This window comes from Triticum aestivum, chromosome 3A (assembly GCF_018294505.1).
Source record: "Triticum aestivum cultivar Chinese Spring chromosome 3A, IWGSC CS RefSeq v2.1, whole genome shotgun sequence".
Classification (NCBI taxonomy): Eukaryota; Viridiplantae; Streptophyta; class Magnoliopsida; order Poales; family Poaceae; genus Triticum; species Triticum aestivum.
In genome coordinates this window covers 662,552,582-662,574,499 of record NC_057800.1, presented here as the reverse complement: position 1 = coordinate 662,574,499, position 21,918 = coordinate 662,552,582, and positions in this window count along the sequence as shown.

Genomic DNA, 21,918 nt, shown 5'->3' with positions numbered 1-21,918 from the left:
ACATCGTGGTTCATCCGATGAGATCATCGTGGAACATGTGGGAGCCAACATGGGTATCCAGATCCCGCTGTTGGTTATTGACCGGAGAGTCATCTCGGTCATGTCTGCATGTCTCCCGAACCCGTAGGTCTACACACTTAAGGTTCGATGACGCTAGGGTTATAGGGAAAGTATGTATGTGGTTACCGAATGTTTTTCGGAGTCCCGGATGAGATCCCGGACATCACGAGGAGTTCCGGAATGGTCCGGAGGTAAAGATTTATATATGGGAAGTCCTATTTTGGTCACCGGAAAAGTTTCGGGTGCTATCGGTAACGTACCGGGACCACCGGGAGGGTCCCGGGGGTCCACCAAGTGGGACCACCAGCCCCGGAGGGCTGCATGGGCCAAGTGTGGGAGGGGACCAGCCCTAGGTGGGCTGGTGCTCCCCCCACAAGGGCCCAAGGCGCCTAGGGTTTGGGGAGGGGGCGCCTCCACCTAGTTTGGGGGGGCAAGTTTCCCCCTCTCCCCCCCTTGGCCGCCACCCTAGATGGGTTTGGGGCCGCCGCACCCCTTGGGGTGGAAACCCTAAAGGGGGCGCACCCCCTCCCTCTCCCCTATATATACTTGAGGACTTTGGGGCTGCCAATAAATGAGTTTTCACCTCTCCATGGCGCAGCCCTGCCTCTCTCCCTCCTCCTCTCCCGCGGTGCTTGGCGAAGCCCTGCAGGATTGCCACGCTCCTCCACCACCACCACGCCGTCGTGCTGCTGCTGGACGGAGTCTTCCCCAACCTCTCCCTCTCCCCTTGCTGGATCAAGGCATGGGAGACGTCACCGGGCTGTACGTGTGTTGAACGCGGAGGCGCCGTTGTTCGGCGCTTAGATCGGAATCAACCGCGATCTGAATCGCTACGAGTATGACTCCTTCATCCGCGTTCTTGCAACGCTTCTGCTTAGCGATCTACAAGGGTATGTAGATGCACTCTCCTTCCCCTCGTTGCTAGATTACTCCATAGATTGATCTTGGTGATGCATAGACAATTTTGAATTTCTGCTATGTTCCCCACAGTGGCATCATGAGCTAGGTCTATGCATAGTTTCTATGCATGAGTAGAACACAAAGCAGTTGTGGGCGTCGATTTTGTCAATTTACTTGTCGTTACTAGTCTTATCTTGATTCGGCGGCATCGTGGGATGAAGCGGCCCGGACCGACCTTACACGTACTCTTACGTGAGACTGGTTCCACCGACTGACATGCACTAGTTGCATAAGGTGGCTAGCGGGTGTCTGTCTCTCCCACTTTAGTCGGATCGGATTTGATGAAAAGGGTCCTTATGAAGGGTAAATAAAAATTGGCATATCACGTTGTGGTTTTGGCGTAGGTAAGGAACGTTCTTGCTAGAAACCTATAGCAGCCACGTAAAAAACTTGCAACAACAATTAGAGGACGTCTAACTTGTTTTTGCAGCATATGCCTTGTGATGTGATATGGCCAAAAGGATGTGATGAATGATATATGTGATGTATGAGATTGATCATGTTCTTGTAATAGGAATCACGACTTGCATGTCGATGAGTATGACAACCGGCAGGAGCCATAGGAGTTGTCTTAATTTATTTATGACCTGCGTGTCAACATAAACGTCATGTAATTACTTTACTTTATTGCTAAAGCGTTAGCCATAGTAGTAGAAGTAATAGATGGCGAGACAACTTCAAGAAGACACGATGATGGAGATCATGATGATGGAGATCATGGTGTCATGCCGGTGACAACGATGATCATGGAACCCCAAAGATGGAGATCAAAAGGAGCAAATGATATTGGCCATATCGTGTCACTATTTGATTGCATGTGATGTTTATCATGTTTTACATCTTATTTGCTTAGAACGACGGTAGCTTAAATAAGATGATCCCTCGTAATAATTTCAAGAAAGTGTTCCCCCTAACTGTGCACCGTTGCAAAGGTTCGTTGTTTCGAAGCACCACGTGATGATCGAGTGTGATAGATTCCAACGTTCGAATACAACGGGTGTTGACGAGCCTAGCATGTACAGACATGGCCTCGGGACACATGCGAAACACTTAGGTTGACTTGACGAGCCTAGCATGTACAGACATGGCCTCGTAACACGGAAGACCGAAAGGTCGAGCATGAGTCGTATAGAAGATATGATCAACATGAAGATGTTCACCAATGTTGACTAGTCCATCTCACGTGATGATCGGACACGGCCTAGTTGACTCGGATCATGTTTCACTTAGATGACTAGAGGGATGTCTATCTGAGTGGGAGTTCATTAAATAATTTGATTAGATGAACTCAATTATCATGAACATAGTCTAAATTGTCTTTGCAAATATGTTGTAGATAAATAGCTCATGTTGTAGCTCCCTATTTCAATACGTTCCCAGAGAAAGATTAAGTTGAAAGATATTGTAAGCATTGATACGGACTAGGTCCATAGTCCGAGGAGTGTCCTCACTTCCACACAGAAGGCTTACGTCTTTGATGCACCGCTCGATGTGCAAACCCATACAACGTCGTCTGTAGATGTTGTGAACACCTGACAGACACATCCTGATGACTACTTGATAGTTTAGTGCACCATACTTTACGGCTTAGAATCGGGATTCCAATGACGTTTTGAACGCCATAGAACATATGATATGTTCCAAGAGCTGAAATTGGGATTTCAGGCTCATGCCCGTGTTGAGAGGTATGAGACCTCTGACAAGTTCTTTTGCCAACAAGATGGAGGAGAATAGCTCAGCTAGTGAGCATGTGCTCAGAATGTCTGGGTGCTACAATCACTTAAACCAAGTGGGAGTTAAACTTCCAGATAAGATAGTGATTGATAGAGTTCTCTAGACACTATCACTAAGCTACTAGATCTTCGTGATGAACTATGACATGCAAGGGATGGAGTTGATCCCAGAGCTATTCGCGGTGCTTAAGACCGCAAAAGGTAGAAATCAAGAAGGAGCATCAAGTGTTGATGGTTTAACAAGACCATTGGTTTCAAGAAGGGCAAGGGCTAGAAGGGAAACTTCATGGATGGCAAACCAGTTGTCGCTCCAGTGAAGGAACCCAAGGTTGAACCCAAACCCGAGACTAAGTGCTTCTATTGTAAGGGGAACGGTCACTGGTAGCGGAATTACCCCAAATGCTTGGTAGATAAGAAGGTTGGCAACTTCAACAAAGTATATACGTGTTATTAATGTGTACCTCACTAGTACTCCTGGTAGCACCTAGGTATTGGATACCGGTTCAGTTGCTATTATTGGTGACTTGAAGCAAAAGCTACGGACTAAACGGAGACTGGCTAAGGGCGAGGTGACGATGTGTGTTGGAAGTGTTTCCAAAGTTGATGAGATCACCATCGCACGCTCCATTTGCCTTCGGGATTAGTATTGAACCTAGATAAATGTTATCAGGTGTCTACATTGAGCATGAATATGATTAGATCATGTTCAGTGCAATACGGTCATTCATTTAAGTTAGAGAATAATGGTTATTCTGTTTACATGAATGATACCTTTCATGGTCATGCACCCTTTGTGAATGGTTCATTGAATCTTGGTCATGGTAATACACATGTTCACGCCAAAAGATGTAGAGTTAATAATGATAGTACCACTTTCTCGTGGCACTACCGCTTAGGTCATATTGGCATAAGATGCATGAAGAAACTCCATGTCGATGGATGTTTGGAGTCACTTGATTTTGAATCACTTGACACATGCGAGCCATGCCTCATGGGTAGGATGACTATGACCCCGTTTTCAGGTACAATGAAACAGGCAAGTGACTTGTTGGAAATCATGCATGCCGATGCGTGTGATCCAATGAGAATTGAAGCGTGCGGTGGATATCGCTATTTTCTCGCCTTCACTGACGATTTGGGTAGATATAGGTATATCTACTTAATGAAGCACAAGTCTAAAACGTTTGGAAAGTTCAAGCGATTTCAGAGTGAAGTTAAGAATCATCATAACAATAAGATCATGTTCCTACGATCTGATCAAAAGGGGATTTTCTGAGTTATGAGTTTGGCAATCACTTAAGACATTGTGGAATTGTTTCACAGTTGAAGCCACCTGGAACACCACAAGGTAATGGTGTGTCCGGACGTCGTAATCGAACCCTATGAGATATGGTGCGATCTATGATGTCTCTTACCAATCTACCGTTTTCATTTTGAGGTTATGCGTTAGAGACAACTGCATTCACTTTAGATAGGACACCATCTAAGTCCGTTGAGACAACGTCATATGAACATTGGTTTGGCAAGAAACCAAAGTTGTCATTTCTTAATGTTTGGGGATGCGATGCTTAAGGCTTCAGCCGGAGAAGCTCGAACCCAAAACGGACAAACACATCTTCATAGAGTACCCAAAGGTGACAGTTGGGTATACCTTCTATCTCAGATCCGAGGGCATATTGTTTGTCGCTAAGAACGGGTCCTTTCTCGAGAAGGAGTTTCTCTCGAAAGAATTGAGTGGGAGGAAGATAGAACTTGATGAGGTTGTCGAACCTTTATTTCAACAGAAAGTGATGCAACACAGAAAGATGTTTTCTGTGGCGCCCACATCTATTGAATAGGAAGTTAATGATAGTGATCATGAAGCTTCAGATCAAGTTGCTATCAAACCTCGTAGGCCGACAAGGATATGTACTACTCCTGAGTGGTACGGTAATCCTGTCTTAGATATCATGTTGATAGACAACAATGAACCTAGGAACTATGGAGAAGCGATGGTGGGCCCGTATTCCGACAAATGGTTAGAAGCCATGAAATCCGAGATAGGATCCATATATTAGAACAAAGTATGGACTTTGGTGGAATTGCCCGATGATCGGCAAGCCATTGCGATAAATGGATCTTTAAGAAGAAGACGGACGTGGGCGGTAATGTTACCGTCTATGAAGCTCGACTTGTGGCAAAGAGTTTTTCACAAGTTCAAGGAGTTGACTACGATGAGAATTTCTCACCCGTAGTGATGCTTAAGTCCGTCGGAATCATGTTAGCATTAGCTGTATTTTTCCGAGTATGAAATCTTACAGATGGATGTCAAAACAAGTTTTCTTACCAGTTTTCGTAAGAAAAGTTGTATGTGATACAATAAAAGGTTTTGTCGATGCTAAGGATGCTAAAAGGTATGCTGGCTCCAGCAATCCTTCTATGGACTAGAGCAAGCATCTCGGAATCGGAATATATGTTTTGATGGAGTGATCAAAGCTTTTAGGTTCATACAATGTTTGCTAGAAACTTGTATTTACAAGAAAGTGAGTGGGAGCACTACAACATTTCTGATAAGTATATGTGGATGACATATTGTAGATCCGAAATAATGTAGAATTTCTGGAAAGCATAAACGTTTGTTTGAAAAGTGTTTTTCAAAGGAAGACCTGGATAAAGCTGCTTACATATTGGGCATCAAGATCTATAGAGATAGATCAAGACGCCTGATGATACTTTCAAAGAACGCACACCTTGACATGTTTTTGAAGGAGTTCAAAATAGATTAGTCAAAGAAGGGGTTCTTACCTGAGTTGTAAGGTGTGAAGTTGAGTAAGACTCAAAGCTTGACCACGGCAGAAGAAAGAGGAAGGACGAAGGTCGTCCCCTATGCTTTTGTCATAGGCTCTATACGGTATGCCATGCTGAGTACCGCACCAGATGTGTGCCTTGCCACATGTCTGGCAAGAGGGTACAAAAGTGATCTAGAAGTAGATCACCAGATAGTGGTCAAAATTATCCTTAGAGGAATAAGGAAATGTTTCTCGGTTATGGGGGTGATAAAGAGTTCGACATAAAGAGTTACGTCGATGCAAGCTTAACACCTATCCGGATAGCTCTAAGTAGAGATTCCGGATACGTATAATGGAGCAACAATTTGGAATAGCTCCAAGTGTAACGTGGTAGCAGCATGTACGATATAAATTTTTTGAGAAATACATAGGGATCTGAATATGGCAAGACCCATTGACTACAACCTCTCTCACAAGCATAACATGATCAAACCCAGAACTCTTTGAGTGTTTATCACATAGTGATGTGAACTAGATCATTGAGTCTAGTAGACTCTTGGATGTTGGTCACATGGCGATGTGACCTGTGAGTTTTAATCACATGGCGATGTGAACTAGATTATTGACTCTAGTGCAAGTGGGAGACTGTTGGAAATATGCCCTAGAGGCAATAATAAATTGGTTATTATTATATTTCCTTGTTCATGATAATCGTTTATTATCCATGCTAGAATTGTATTGATAGGAAACTCAGATACATGTGTGGATACATAGACAACACCATGTCCCTAGTAAGCCTCTAGTTGACTAGCTCGTTGATCAATAGATGGTTACGGTTTCCTGACCATGGACATTGGATGTCGTTGATAACGGGATCACATCATTAGGAGAATGATGTGATGGACAAGACCCAATCCTAAGCCTAGCACAAAGATCGTGTAGTTCATATGCTAAAGCTTTTCTAATGTCAAGTGTCATTTCCTTAGACCATGAGATTGTGCAACTCCCAGATACCATAGGAGTGCTTTGGATGTGCCAAACGTCACAACGTAACTGGGTGGCTATAAAGGTACACTATAGGTATCTCCGAAAGTGTCTGTTGGGTTGGCACGAATCGATACTGGGATTTGTCACTCCGTGTAAACGGAGAGGTATCTCTGGGCCCACTCGGTAGGACATCATCATAATGTGCACAATATGATCAAGGAGTTGATCACGGGATGATGTGTTATGGAACGAGTAAAGAGACTTGCCGGTAACGAGATTGAACAAGGTATCGGGATACCGACGATCGAATCTCGGGCAAGTATCGTACCGATAGACAAAGGGAATTGAATACGGGATTGATTGAATCCTCGACATCGTGGTTCATCCGATGAGATCATCGTGGAACATGTGGGAGCCAACATGGGTATCCAGATCCCGCTGTTGGTTATTGACTGGAGAGTCATCTCGGTCATGTCTGCATGTCTCCCGAACCCGTAGGGTCTACACACTTAAGGTTCAATGACGCTAGGGTTATAGGGAAAGTATGTACGTGGTTAACGAATGTTGTTCGGAGTCCCGGATGAGATCCCGGACATCACGAGGAGTTCCGGAATGGTCCGGAGGTAAAGATTTATATATGGGAAGTCCTATTTTGGTCACCGGAAAAGTTTCGGGTGCTATCGGTAACGTACCGGGACCACCGGGGGGGGTCCCGGGGGTCCACCAAGTGGGACCACCAGCCCCTGAGGGCTGCATGGGCCAAGTGTGGGAGGGGACCAGCCCTAGGTGGGCTGGTGTTCCCCCCACAAGGGCCCAAGGCGCCTAGGGTTGGGGCGCCTCCACCTAGCTTGGGGGGCAAGTTTCCCCCTCTCCCCCCTTGGCCGCCACCCTAGATGGGTTTGGGGCTGCCGCACCCCTTGGGGTGGAAACCCTAAAGGGGGCGCACCCCCTCCCTCTCCCCTATATATACTTGAGGACTTTGGGGCTGCCAACAGATGAGTTTTCACCTCTCCATGGCGCAGCCCTGCCTCTCTCCCTCCTCCTCTCCCGCGGTGCTTGGCGAAGCCCTACAAGATTGCCACGCTCCTCCACCACCACCACGCCGTCGTGCTGCTGCTGGACGGAGTCTTCCCCAACCTCTCCCTCTCCACTTGCTGGATCAAGGCATGGGAGACTTCACCGGGCTGTACGTGTGTTGAACGCGGAGGCGCCGTTGTTCAGTGCTTAGATCGGAATCAACCGCGATCTGAATCGCTACGAGTACGACTCCTTCATCCGCGTTCTTGCAACGCTTCCGCTTAGCGATCTACAAGGGTATGTAGATGCACTCTCCTTCCCCTCGTTGCTAGATTACTCCATAGATTGATCTTGGTGATGCGTAGAAAAATTTGAATTTCTGCTACGTTCCCCAACAGGACATGTTGCTTTCTTCACTCCCCCCGTCTTACGACGGTTTTGTCATGAACTACAACATGACAGGGATGGAGAAGACACCGGAAGAGGTGCTCGCCATGCTGAAAACTACAGAAGGAGGACTGCAGAAAAATTGCAAGCAAGTGTTGCTTGTGAATAAAACCGCCAGTTTCAAAAAGAAAGGCACGCCAAAGAAGGGCAAGGGCGCTGGTAAGACCGGCTCCCAGAGCAACTCTAAGGGCGGAGCCAAGAATGAAACTGAGTGCTTCTACTGCAAGGGCACAGGACACTGGAAGAGAAACTGCAAGAAGTATCTGGAAGATAAGAAGACCGGGAAAACCGGAAAAGGTATAATTGTTATACAAGTTAATGTCATTGACATTTTGCTTGCTAGCAAAAATTCTAAGTCTTGGGTATTTGATACCGGATCGGTTGCTCACATTTGCAACTCGATACAGGGGCTTCAGAAGGTGCGCAAGCTAGCAAAGAATGAAGTCGTGATGCGCATCGGGAATGGCGCTAGGATCGCCGCTCAAGCCGTCTGCATTATGCCTCTACGTCTCCCTTCAGGATTTATCTTAGAACTAAGTAACTATTATTTTGTTCCACTGTTGTGTAGAAACATTATCTCCGGATCATGTTTAGTACATGATGGGTATTCGTACAAGTCTGAGAACAATGGTTGTTCACTTTATTGTAAGGATATGTTTTATGGATTTGCACCCATTGTTGGGGGCCTTTTCATACTAAATCTTGAATGTGGAAATGATGTCTTTAACGTGAATGCTAAACGCCTTAAGAAGGCTGATACCACCACCACTTTCATGTGGCACTGTCGGCTTGGCCACATCGGAAAGAAATGCATGCAAAAACTCCATAAAGATGGAGTTTTACCGTCCTTTGATTTTGAGTCATTTAACACATGTGAAGCTTGCCTGATGGGGGAAATGACCAAGACGTCGTTCACGGGTCATCCTGAACGGGCTGGTGAATTATTGGAAATAATACATAGTGATGTATGTGGTCCAATGAACACAGGTGCACGGGGTGGGTATTTCTACTTTGTGACTTTTATTGATGATTTGATTAGGTATGGCTATATCTGCTTAATGAAGCATAAGTCGAAAACCTTTGAAAAGTTCAAAGAATTTCAGAATGAGGTAGAAAATCATCGTAACAAAAAGATTAAGTTTCTGTAGTCTGATCGCGGAGGCGAATATCTTAGTCATGAGTTTGGCCAACATCTAAGTGACCGTGGAATTGTTTCGCAGCTTACGCCTGCCGGAACTCCACAAAGAAATGGAGTATCGAAACGACGTAACCGAACCTTGTTGGACATGGTAAGGTCGATGATGTCTCTTACAAATCTTCCGATGTTGTTTTGGGGTCACGCACTGGAAACTGCTGCTCACACACTTAATAGAGCACCGTCTAAATTAGTTGAGACGACACCATACGAGTTATGGAACGGGAAGAAACCCGGTTTGTTGCATCTCAGGATTTGGGGTTGTGAGGTATACGTAAAACATTTACAACCTACCAAACTAGATCCCAGATCAAACAAATGTTACTTTGTAGGTTATCCCAAGGAAACAATTGGGTATTCCTTCTACCACCCGTCCGATAACAAAGTGTTTGTTGCCAGAAATGGACAATTTCTTGAGAAAGAGTTTCTCGCCAAACAATTAAGTGGGAGGACAGTACAACTTGATGAGATTAGTGAATCTTCGACAACAGTTGATATGGCTAAGGAACCAGAAGAAATTCCGCTAATTATCCTTGCAACTGAGCCTGAAGTTGTCGCATATGATGCGGAGACTTCGGACAATGTTGTAACTGAACCGCGCAGATCCGGTAGGGCTATCCAGCCACCTGAGTGGTTTCATAATGAAATCTTCATTCTTGAAGACGATGAACCTGCACACTACAAGGAAGCGATGGCGGGGCCCAGCTCAAATGAATGGCACAAGGCCATGAAATCCGAAATGGAATCCATGTACGAAAACCAAGTTTGGAACTTGGAAGAACTTCCTGAAGGCGTAAAGCCGATTGGTTGTAAATGGATTTTCAAAAGGAAGACAGACGCAGATGGTAATATTACTATCCACAAAGCTAGACTTGTCGCAAAAGGGTTCACACAAGTTCCAGGAGTGGACTACGACGAGACTTTCTCGCCCGTAGCTATGCTTAGGTCTGTTCGGATATTACTAGCAATTGCTGCTTATTTCGATTTGAAATATGGCAGATGGATGTCAAAACGGCTTTCCTAAATGGAAACCTCAAAGAGGATGTATACATGATACAACCAGAAGGTTTTGTCGTTCATAAGAATGCTGGAAAGGTATGCAAACTTCAGAAAGCCATTTATGGTCTGAAGCAAGCGTCAAGGAGCTGGAACATTCGTTTTGATGAAGTGGTCAAAGAATTTGGCTTCATCAGGAATGACGAAGAATCTTGTGTTTACAAGAAGTTTAGTGGGAGCGCAAAAGCATTTCTAATCTTGTATGTGGATGACATATTATTGATTGGAAATGACGTGAATTTTCTTAGCGAAATAAAAGACTCATTGAAGAAAAGTTTTTCAATGAAAGACTTAGGCGAAGCGGCATATGTATTAGGCATCAGAATCTATAGAGATAGATCAAAACGCCTGATAGCGCTTAGCCAAAGCATGTACATTGACAAGGTGTTGAAAAGGTTCAACATGGAGAACTCCAAGAAGGGCCTTCTCCCCATGTCACCTGGCACAGTGCTTTGCAAGAATCAGTGTCCTCGGACTCTCGATGAGCGAGTGCAAATGAATGATGTTCCATATGCCTCGGCAGTTGGTTCTATTATGTATGCCATGCTATGTACAAGACCAGACGTTTCCTATTTGCTAAGTGTTAGCAGCCGGTACCAAAGTGATCCAGGATTGGAACACTGGGCCGCAGTCAAGGGTATTCTTAAGTACCTCAGAAGGACCAAGGATTTACTCCTTGTGTACGGAGGTGATGAAGAGCTCATTGTAAGTGGTTACACTGATGCAGGCTTCATGACTAACCCAGATGACCTCAAATCTCAATCAGGCTATGTTTTCATATTGAATGGTGGCGTAGTTGATTGGAAAAGTTCCAAACAAAAGACCGTAGCGGATTCTACGACGGAGGCAGAATATGTTGCCGCTTTAGAAGCCTCCAAGGAGGCGGTATGGATCAAGCAATTACTTGAAGACCTTGATGTGGTTCCTAGTGCCCAGGACCCGGTGGAGATCTATTGTGATAATAGTGGCGCCATGGCTCACGCAAGGGAGCCAAGTTCGCACCATAAGACAAGACATATTGAACGCAAATATAAACTCATTCGACATCATGTCGAAGCGGGTTTAGTGAAAGTACGCAAAGTTCACACGGATCTGAACGTGTCAGACCCGATGACAAAGCCTCTACCATGAGCAAAGCATGAGCAACACCGAATAGCCGTTGGTGTTAGGGAAGCCATGTAACTGGATTATGACTCTAGTGCAAGTGGGAGTCTGTAGGAGATATTCCCTAGAGGCAGTAATAACAGTTATTTTGTATCTCCAAAGTTTGCAATGAATGTTTAGCTTCCATGCTATAACTACAATGATTCTCGAGTCTGCAATATCCACGAGGCTCGGAGGGAAACTCATGTGCACGTGTTGTATACTAAACGGTAAAATGTATTCCTAGTCTTGCCTCTAAGACTGGCTCATGTATTGCATGATGATCCTGTTTTCCTGATCATGGGCATGTCTATGCTGGCAATTCCGAGGGCGCGATGTTGGTAGAACACTTATGTTGAATCGACCCAAATTGATGTTATGCTATGAGATTCTTTTCATCACAAGTTTATGGTTAATAACACAGAGATAGTTAATGTTTGCATAATTCCTTAGACCATGAGAGTATGGAGTTCCTTCGTACTTGCTTCGTGAACTTTGGGGTTTGTTAAACGTCATCCGTAACTGGGTGGCTATTACGGCAGCTTACGGGTTCACGGAAAAGTATGGCAAGTAACAAGATAGCTCAAGATTGGGATTTTCTCCTCCGACGATGGAGAGATATTCTCAGGCCCTCTCGGTGTTATGGTATCCATAATCGTCTAGCCAGATATCTTGTGATTTGATCACTGGGATGCCGGAACACGGAAACGAGAAAAGAGAACAATGCCGGTAACGAGGTAACTAGCATAGTGGACAAGTTGTTGATCCACGGGAATGCCAACATGTCTCACCTCGGGTATTTGAAACATATCGCGAAGCAACAGGAATAGCACACGACAACTGGAGGTTCACTCGAATATTCATTCGTGTGGGTATAGGGGTCAATATGGGTGTCCACGGCTCCGATGTTGATCATTGATCGGAAGGGGTTCCAGGTCATGTCTATACTTCACCGAACCTATAGGGTCACATGCTTAAGGGTCATATATCTGTTGTACTAGACAAGGAGTCTAAGAGAAAATCACCGAAAAAGTTTCGGACAGCGGAAAAGGTTTCGCAGAGAGAGGTCATCGGATGAGTTTCGATGAAACTGAAAAGTTGTTTCAGGGGATACCATTAAGTCAAATTGGTTTCAACACATGCCTGATAATTCTTGGAGGGTGCCAGAATCATTCTGGAATTTTCCGGGATAGTAACCGGATAAGCTTCGGAGCTGCCGGAACCACTTCAGATGCTTTTCGCAGATGAAAATCACTAAACCGGAATTGTTTCGAAACGCGTTGAAAATAATTTTGGTGGGTACTGGAAATGTTCTAAGCCCACATAAATATTTCCAATTCGAACAGACGCTGAAAATGTCGTCGTGAATAGTGAAATGCACTGATTGGTTGCTTTTTGGGAAAATATCTAAAGGGGATCTTTCCAAAAGATCTAGGGATGACATGGATGGATTGGGAGGCCCTCATGGGCCCCCCCAAGGGATGTGGCCGGCCACACTTGGGGCTCCACCTTGGAGCCCCTCTTGTTCCTTGGTTTTCACTCTTATGCCCTTGAGGAAGGACTTCATTCATGTGCATTTTGGGTTTTTGTGTTAAACTACCCTACCCCTTGGGATTTCCTATAAATAGAGGTGGAGGGGCAGCCCTCCACACTCATCCCTTGCTCTCATACACATGCCATGCATTATCTGGCTTCTTCTCTCCCTCCCACGAAAAGAGTTTCGTAGAGCCGTAAGGCTGTCTAGGTTCCGGCAGGAACTAGTTCTGGACGGCGAAGCCCTGCCGGATAGCTGACACCGTATGTGTGCAACCCCATAGAGAGGTCGTAGTTTCGGTCTTTTACCCGAGGGGCTGTTCGAGTGTCCTCCCGAAGGGCTATTCGCAACATCGTCCGGGGGACTGTTCGACCACCTCCCGAAGGGCTGTCCGGCGAGGGAGTACATCCTCGCGGTTGGGAGGTTGTAAATCCTAGCTGCGGGGATCTGCACCAACGATCTCCACCGACTCTTCTTCTGCTGCGCTTCGAGTCAGTATGGAACAGATCATACCTTGTATGCAGTCTCCATAGTGGTCCTGGGCGTGCTCGCTATACCGAAATTTTTGTTTTCTGTCGCGTTCCCCTACAGAAATATGATATCCTAATTATTGGGGATGTGCATATCCCCGTTGAGGTAACTTAGTGTTATTCGAAATTTCTTCGGTTCCATGTTATTTGTAATGAGTTTGTTAACAAGACCTGATCAACCTTGTTAGTGGACTCCTTTTGATGATCATGAGATGGATGAAGTTAGAAAGCACAACCTACTGTACCATCCTTTTACTTTCTGTTATTTATATTAAATAAAGAAAAAATAGTAATTTCGGTCTGTTATCTAAATTATCCGTGCAATATAAAAATACCCCGAAAATAAAAGTTCTCCCAATGCCCTGAAATTTAAATATGATTTTTTGGAATATTTGAGAATATTTGGGACTGAGAACACAGCAGGGGGGCATCCACCTGGCCACGAGGGTGGAGGGTGCGCCCTACACCCTGGGCGCGCCCCTTGCCTCATGGGCCCACGGTGGCCCTCCTCCACTTATTCGTGCACCCACACACTCCTTCCTCCCACAAACACCATTATCCAGCTCAAGCACGAGTTCTAGCTCATTTTGCTGCGATTTTTGACCTCCTTGCTCAAAGCACCTCTCATAAAACTGCTTTGGGGGATTGTTCCTTGGTATGTGACTCCTCCATTGGTCCAATTAGTTTTTGTTCTAGTGCTTTATTCATTGCAAATTTTTGCTGCTTAGGTGACCCTGTTCTTGAGCTTGCATGTCAAATTTATGTGGTCAAAAGTAGTTTTGATGCATGATATTGCCTCTAGGCACTTGTAGGAGTAGTTGCTATCAATTTTGTTGAGTTTGGTTTACTTTTATTTTGAAGTTACTAAAAATTTCAGAATTTTTTCAGAAGAAGAAATATGTTTAGGAAAATGTACCAAGGTGGTTATTCAGGGAAACAAGGACCCCAACTTGCAATGCGTGATGCTGATGATGAGCCACCAAGGGATGCTCCAGTGCGGCCTTGTGAATGGCCTTCAGAGGACTTCATGGATCGAGCAGCAATTAAGGAAGAATTTAACGCATATTTGCGTAATGCTGATCTTGTGAGCTTCGAGGCAAAAAAGTGCCGACAATATCACTATCTCACTAGTTCCTTTGTGAGGAGGTTTGAATTTTCATCTTCATGCAATTCTCAAGCTGTCCTGTTTGATCTTTATGAAAAATCTTATACTATGGACTTAGAGGATTTTACCACTGCCTGCAAACTTCTACAATGGGGTAGTATTAATGAACCCCGCAAATCTAAGTTTAGAGATTTTCTTGCTAGTATAACCATGGGGGAATATAGAGATATAACACAAGCTACCATTGGGAGCATTCATTTTCCTGCTATACATTATTTTGCTCTCTTCATAGGTAGATGCATTAATGGTAAAGATGAAGTATGTCACATGTGTGTGCCTGACCTCAGTATTCTTAGGAGTCTTGTGTTAGGAGATAAATCTTATAATTTGGGAGCCATTGTTGCACGTAGGTTGCATCTTAATAAATTTAATGGAGATTTCTTTGGTGGAATTTATGCAACCCGCATAGCTAATTTTCTTGGTATAACCATATGTGAGGATGATATTGAGTTGCCTTCTGCTTATTTGGACTATGAGGCTATGGTTCGTCATCAGTTTGTTGAGAGGAATGATCAGTTCCTCCAGTACCGACTAATCTTTGACAGACGACGCACCTACACGTCACTCTGCCGGCTTCTACTTTCTTTGACTTTCAGGCAAAAGGGAGATATTTTATAACGAGAGAGGAGGCGAAAGAGTATAAGAGGAGGGCTGAGATAGCTCGCCTCCAAGCTGCAGCCCACAATGCAATGACTGCTGCATCTCAGTACAACCCCAACTATTACTTTGGATATCCACCAGGCCAGCCGTGGCCATAGACCAACTTAGGCCAAAAGCCTAAGCTTGGGGAGTACGTATTTCTCACCGACATTACATTCATGTTCACACACTCATTTCTAGATGTCGGTGCTCATACTTTTTCATTGTATTATCCATGTTAGTTTATTTCTTTTTTCTTGCATTCTTCTTGTGTATTTGATAAACCTTAAGAAAAACAAAAAAATTAGTTGTAGCCTTTAATTATTTTAATTTCCATGCTTGTAGTAGTAATTAAAAATAAACCCCCAAAAGATTTCATTTTCTTCTTTTGCTTGTTGGGAGCTTTCCCGTGTAAATAGTTCTATTTCTTTTCTTTTCTTTGGGGGTCGATAGGAGAAGACCATAATTAAATTGTTGAAGTGGCTCTTATATGCATTATTGTTGATCTAACAAAAGAGCCCATATTGCCTTGTCTTCTCCTGTTTATTGAATGCTTGCAGAATCCAGCTTAGTCCAATGCACGTGCACTATTTATTATTATCCACATCATTCGGTCGTGCAAGTGAAAGGCAATTATGACGATATATGATGGACTGAATGAGATGAGAAAAGCCGGTATGAACTCGACCTCTCTTATTTTTGTAAATATGATTAGTTCATCGTTCCTGATTCAGCCTATTATGAATAAACATGTTTGCAATGACAACTAGAGATCATAGTTTCTTGTGCCATGCTTAATTAGCTAGGAGCTTATAATGGTTTACCTTGCGTGCCAACATGCTATTAAAATGATTGTGATGTGGTATGATAGGGTGGTATCCTCCTCTGAATGATTTAAGTGACTTCACTTGGCACATGTTCACGCATGTAGTTGAAACAAAATCAACATAGCCTTCACGATATTTATGTTCATGGTGGATTATATCCTACTCATGCTTGCACTCAATGTTCATTGAATTTAATGCACCCGCTGGAGAGCACCTCTACAAATCCCTGCTTCCCTCTACGAAGGGCCTATCTATTTACTTTTATGTTGAGTCATCCTCCTCTTATTAAAAAGCACCCGCTGGAGAGCACCTCTATCATTTGCATTCATTACTCCTTAGTTTACATTGAGTATGACTTGACTGGATTTCTTTTACCATGAATTACAATGTCTAGTCAGTCCTTGATCTTTAAAGGTGCTCTGCATTTATGTTTTGCGGTCTTAGAAAGGGCTAGCGAGATACCATCTTGTTATATTATATTGTGATTGTTTTGAGAAAGTGTTGTCATCCAAGATTTATTATTATTGCTCGCTAGTTGATTATGCCATTGATATGAGTAAACATGAGACCTAAGCGTTATTGTGGATATGGTTAGTTCATAATCTTTGCTGAAAACTTGAATGTTGGATTTACATATTTACAACAACAAGAGAAAACAGAGTTTGTAAAAGTTTTTCTTTATCACTTTCAGTTTGTCAACTGAATTTCTTGAGGACAAGCAAAGGTTTAAGCTTGGGGGAGTTGATACGTGATAACCCACAAGTATAGGGGATCGCAACAGCTTTCGAGGGTAGAGTATTCAACCCAAATTTATTGATTCGACACAAGGGGAGCCAAAGAATATTCTCAAGTATTAGCAGCTGAGTTGTCAATTCAACCACACCTGGAAACTTAGTATCTGCAGCAAAGTGTTTAGTAGCAAAGTAATATGATAGTGGTGGTAGCGGCAACAAAAGTAAAGACAGCAAAAGTAATGTTTTTGGTATTTTGTAGTGATTGTAATAGTAGCAGCGAAAAAGTAAATAAGCGTAAACCAGTATATGGAAAACTCGTAGGCACCGGATCAATGATGGATAATTATGTCGGATGCGGTTCATCATGTAATAGTCATAACATAGGGTGACACAGAACTAGCTCCAATTCATCAATGTAATGTAGGCATGTATTCCGTATATAGTCATACGTGCTTATGGAAAAGAACTTGCATGACATCTTTTGTCCTACCCTCCCGTGGCAGCGGGGTCCTATTGGAAACTTAGGGATATTAAGGCCTCCTTTTAATAGAGAACCGGAACAAAGCATTAGCACATAGTGAATACATGAACTCCTCAAACTATGGTCATCACCAGGAGTGGTCCCGATTATTGTCACTTCGGGGTTGCCGGATCATAACACATAGTAGGTGACTATAGACTTGCAAGATAGGATCTAGAACTCTCATATATTGATGAAAACATAATAGGTTCAGATCTGAAATCATGGCACTCGGCCCTAGTGACAAGCATTAAGCATAGCAAAGTCATAGCAACATCAATCTCAGAACATAGTGGATACTAGGGATCAAACACTAACAAAACTAACTCAATTACATGATAAATCTCATCCAACCCATCACTGTCCAGCAAGCCTACGATGGAATTACTCACGCACGTCGGTGAGCATCATGAAATTGGTGATGGAGGATGGTTGATGATGACGACGGCGACGAATCCCCCTCTCCGGAGCCCCGAACGGACTCCATATCAGCCCTCCCGAGAGGTTTTAGGGCTTGGCAGCGGCTCCGTATCGTAAAACGCGATGATTTCTTCTCCCTGATTTTTTTCTCATCGAAACTCAATATATGGAGGTGGAGTTGGAGTCGGAGACGCAACGGGGGCCCACGAGGTAGGGGGGCGCGCCCTAGGGGGGCCCCACCCTCGTGAGAAGGGTGTGGGCCCCCTGGTCTTCATATTTGGCGATGATTTTTTATTGTTTTTTCTAAGATGTCCCGTGGAGTTTCAGGTCATTCCGAGAATATTTGTTTTCTGCACATAAAACAACACCATGGTAATTCTGCTGAAAACAGCGTCAGTCCGGGTTAGTTCCATTCAAATCATACAAGTTAGAGTCCAAAACAAGGGCAAAAGTGTTTGGAAAAGTAGATACGACGGAGACGTATCAACTCCCCCAAGCTTAAACCCTTGCTTGTCCTCAAGCAATTCAGTTGACAAACTGAAAGAAAGAAAGAAAATCTTTTACAAACTCTTTTTGCTCTTGTTGTTGTAACTATGTCAAGCCAGCATTCAAGTTTTCAGCATAGATCATAACTAACCACATTTGCAATAATTCTCATGTCTCATAATTACTCATATCAATAGCATAATCAACTAGCAAGTCATAATAATAAATCTCGGATGACAACACTTTCTCAAAACAATCATAATATGATATAACAAGATGGTATCTCGCTAGCCCTTTCTGAGACCGCAAAACATAAATGCAGAGCACCTTTAAAGATCAAGGACTGACTAGACATTGTAATTCATGGTAAAAGAGATCCAATCATAGTCATACCCAACATAAATTAATAGTGATGAATGCAAATGACAGTTGTGCTCTCCAGCTAGTGCTTTTTAATAAGAGGGTGATGACTCAACATAAAAGTAAATGGATAGGCCCTTCGCAGAGGGAAGCAGGGATTTGTAGAGGTGCCAGAGCTCGGTTTTGAAATAGAGATAAATTGTATTTTGAGCGGTATACTTTCATTGTCAACGTAACAACTAAGAGATGGCGATATCTTCCATGCTAAACACATTATAGGCGGTTCCCAAACAGAATGGTAAAGTTTATACTCCCCCTCCACCAACAAGCATCAATCCATGGCTTGCTCGAAACAACGAGTGCCTCCAACATACATCAGGTCCCAGGGGGAGTTTTGTTTGCAATTAATTTTGATTTAGTTTGCATAAAGCATGGGACTGGGCATCCCGGTGACCAGCCATTTTCTCGTGAGTGAGGAGCGGAGTCCACTCCTCTTGAGAATAACCCGCCTAACACGGAAGATAAGGACAACCTTTGTTGATACATGAGCTATTCGAGCATACAAAACAGAATGTTTATTTGAAGGTTTAGAGTTTGGCACACACAAATTTACTTGGAACGGCAGGTAGATACCGCATATAGGAAGGTATAGTGGACTCATCTGGAATAACTTTGGGGTTTAAGGGATTGGATGCACAAGCAGTATTCCCGCTTAGTACAAGTGAAGGCTAGCAAAAGACTGGGAAGCGACCAACTAGAGAGCGACAACAACCATGTACATGCATTAAAATTAATAAACATTGGATGCAAGCATGAGTAGGATATAATCCACCATGAACATAAATATCGTGAAGGCTATGTTGATTTGTTTCAACTACATGCATGAACATGTGCCAAGTCAAGTCACTTAAATCATTCAAAGGAGGATACCACCTCATCATACCACATCATAACCATCTTAATAACATGTTGGCACGCAAGGTAAACCATTATAACTCATAGCTAATCAAGCATGGCACAAGCAACTATGATCTCTAGTTGTCATTGCAAACATGTTTGTTCATAATAAGCTGAATCAAGAACGCGGGACTCATCATATTTACAAAAACAAAATAGGTTGAGTTCATACCAGCTTTTCTCATCTCAGTCAGTCCATCATATATCATCATAATTGCCTTTCACTTGCATGACCGAACGGTGTGAATAATAAGAGTGTGCGTGCATTGGACTAAGCTAGAATCTGCGAGCATTCAATAAACAGGAGAAGACAAGGCAATATGAGCTCTTGGTTAATTTCAACAATAATGCATATAAGAGCCACTTCAACAATTTAATTATGGTCTTCTCCTACTGACCCCAAAGAAAATAAAAGAAATAAAACTATTTACACGGGAAAGCTCCCAACAAGCAAAAGAAGAACGGGAAATATTTTTGGGTTTTCTTTTTAATTATTACTACTACGGCAGAAAAATAAACTACTACTAATATTTTTTGTTTTCTTAAGGTTTATTAAACACACAAGAAGAAAGCATAAAAAAGAAAATAAACTAGCATGGATAGTACAATGAAAAAGTATGAGCACCGACATCTAGCAATGAGTGTGTGTGAACATAAATGTAATGTTGGTGAGAAATACATACTCCCCCAAGCTTAGGCTTTTGGCCTAAGTTGGTCTATGGCCACGGCTGGCCTGGCGGATATCCATAATAATAGTTGTTGGGGTCATACTGCGATGAGGAAGAAGAAGGCTCCGATTGCCACTGGCTGGCAATCATCTCCGGATCCCACTGATAGTTAGACTACCGTGAAGGATCAAATTGTGGTTCCGGTTCTGGCTCCTCAGCTGGTGTAGGGTTCCGGTAGGCGTGAATAGCTGCCAACGGAACAAGGTATGTGCCTACAGTCAAATCAAACAAAGGAGCATGCAAGGTAATAGTCTCAGGATGATGTTTATTAAAGAACAATTGATATTTAAGCTCTCCTGCCCTATTCTTAACAATAAAATCATGTGCCACCATACTTTTATGATCTAGATAAACACGGGGTAGCAGCTTTTCTTCCTTCTCAGCATGCCTAATAGGTATGTTAAAATGTGCGGCTAGGCGTGTAGCATAAATGCCTCCAAAGATGGGGCCCTTAGTACAGTTCATATTTAACCGTCTGGCAATAATATCACCCAAACTAAAAGTGTTATCACTGTATAAACCTTGGAGTGGAATAATTAAATCAGGGATACTAAGGTTTCCACTGTTTCCGCGTCCAATTAAACAACGACTAGCAAATAATGCAAAGTAACGTAAAACAGGAAAATGTATGCTAGTGATTCGTGCATCGGAAACCTTCCTGGTTTCTCCTACAGTGATATTATTAATAAATCCCTCCACATCATCATGATGTGGTTCTTCTGTCTTGCCCTCAAAAGGGACTAAACAAATACGACAAAAATCAAAAAGTGACATCTCCTTAGGCTCATCATATAAATGAAATTCCACCATAGCTGGTGATTTCCTAGAATGGAAATAAAAGTTTTGCACAAAGGTATTTGTGAGCAAGAGATACTGATCGCATTGGTCATGGAGGAAAGCGGTTAGGCCTACATTGTGAGCCAATTCATGAAAATCTTCATAGATACCGGCTGCTCTCAAGAAATCCTCGGAGGGCCATTCACACGCACGAATCTCCGCGGTGCGCGGCAAATTATACTTAGGCTTCGGTGCCTTTTCCTTCGAGATTTGGCTAGATGAGCCCCTCAATAATCTCCTCATCGTTTTCTGAAAAATTCTGAAATTTTTAGTAACTTCAAACAAAAGTAAACCAACTTCAATAAAACTGATAGCAACTAGTCCTACAAGTTCCTAGAGCCTAAATCAAGCATTAGAACTACTTGGGACCATATAAATTTGACATGCAAGCTCAAGAACATGGTCACCTACGCAGCACAAATTTGCAATGAATAAAGCACTAGAACAAAAACTAATTGGACCAATGGAGGAGTCACATACCAAGGAACAATCTCCCCCAAGCAGTTTTGCGAGAGGTGGTTTGAGCAAGGAGATCAAAAATCACAGAAAAAGTGGCTGGAACTCGTGCTTGAGTTGGTTTTTCGGGTTTGTGTGAGATAGAGGAAGAAGATGGGTGCTGGGATAAGTGGAGGAGGGCCACCGTGGGCCCACGAGGCAGGGGGCGCACCCTATAGGGGGGGGGCGCCCACTACCCTCGTGGCCAGGTGGCAGCTCCTCCCGTGGTAATTTTTGCACAGTAAATCCTCAAATATTCCCGAAAAAATCATATTAAATTGGCATGCCATTCTGAGGACTTTTATTTTCGGGTTATTTTT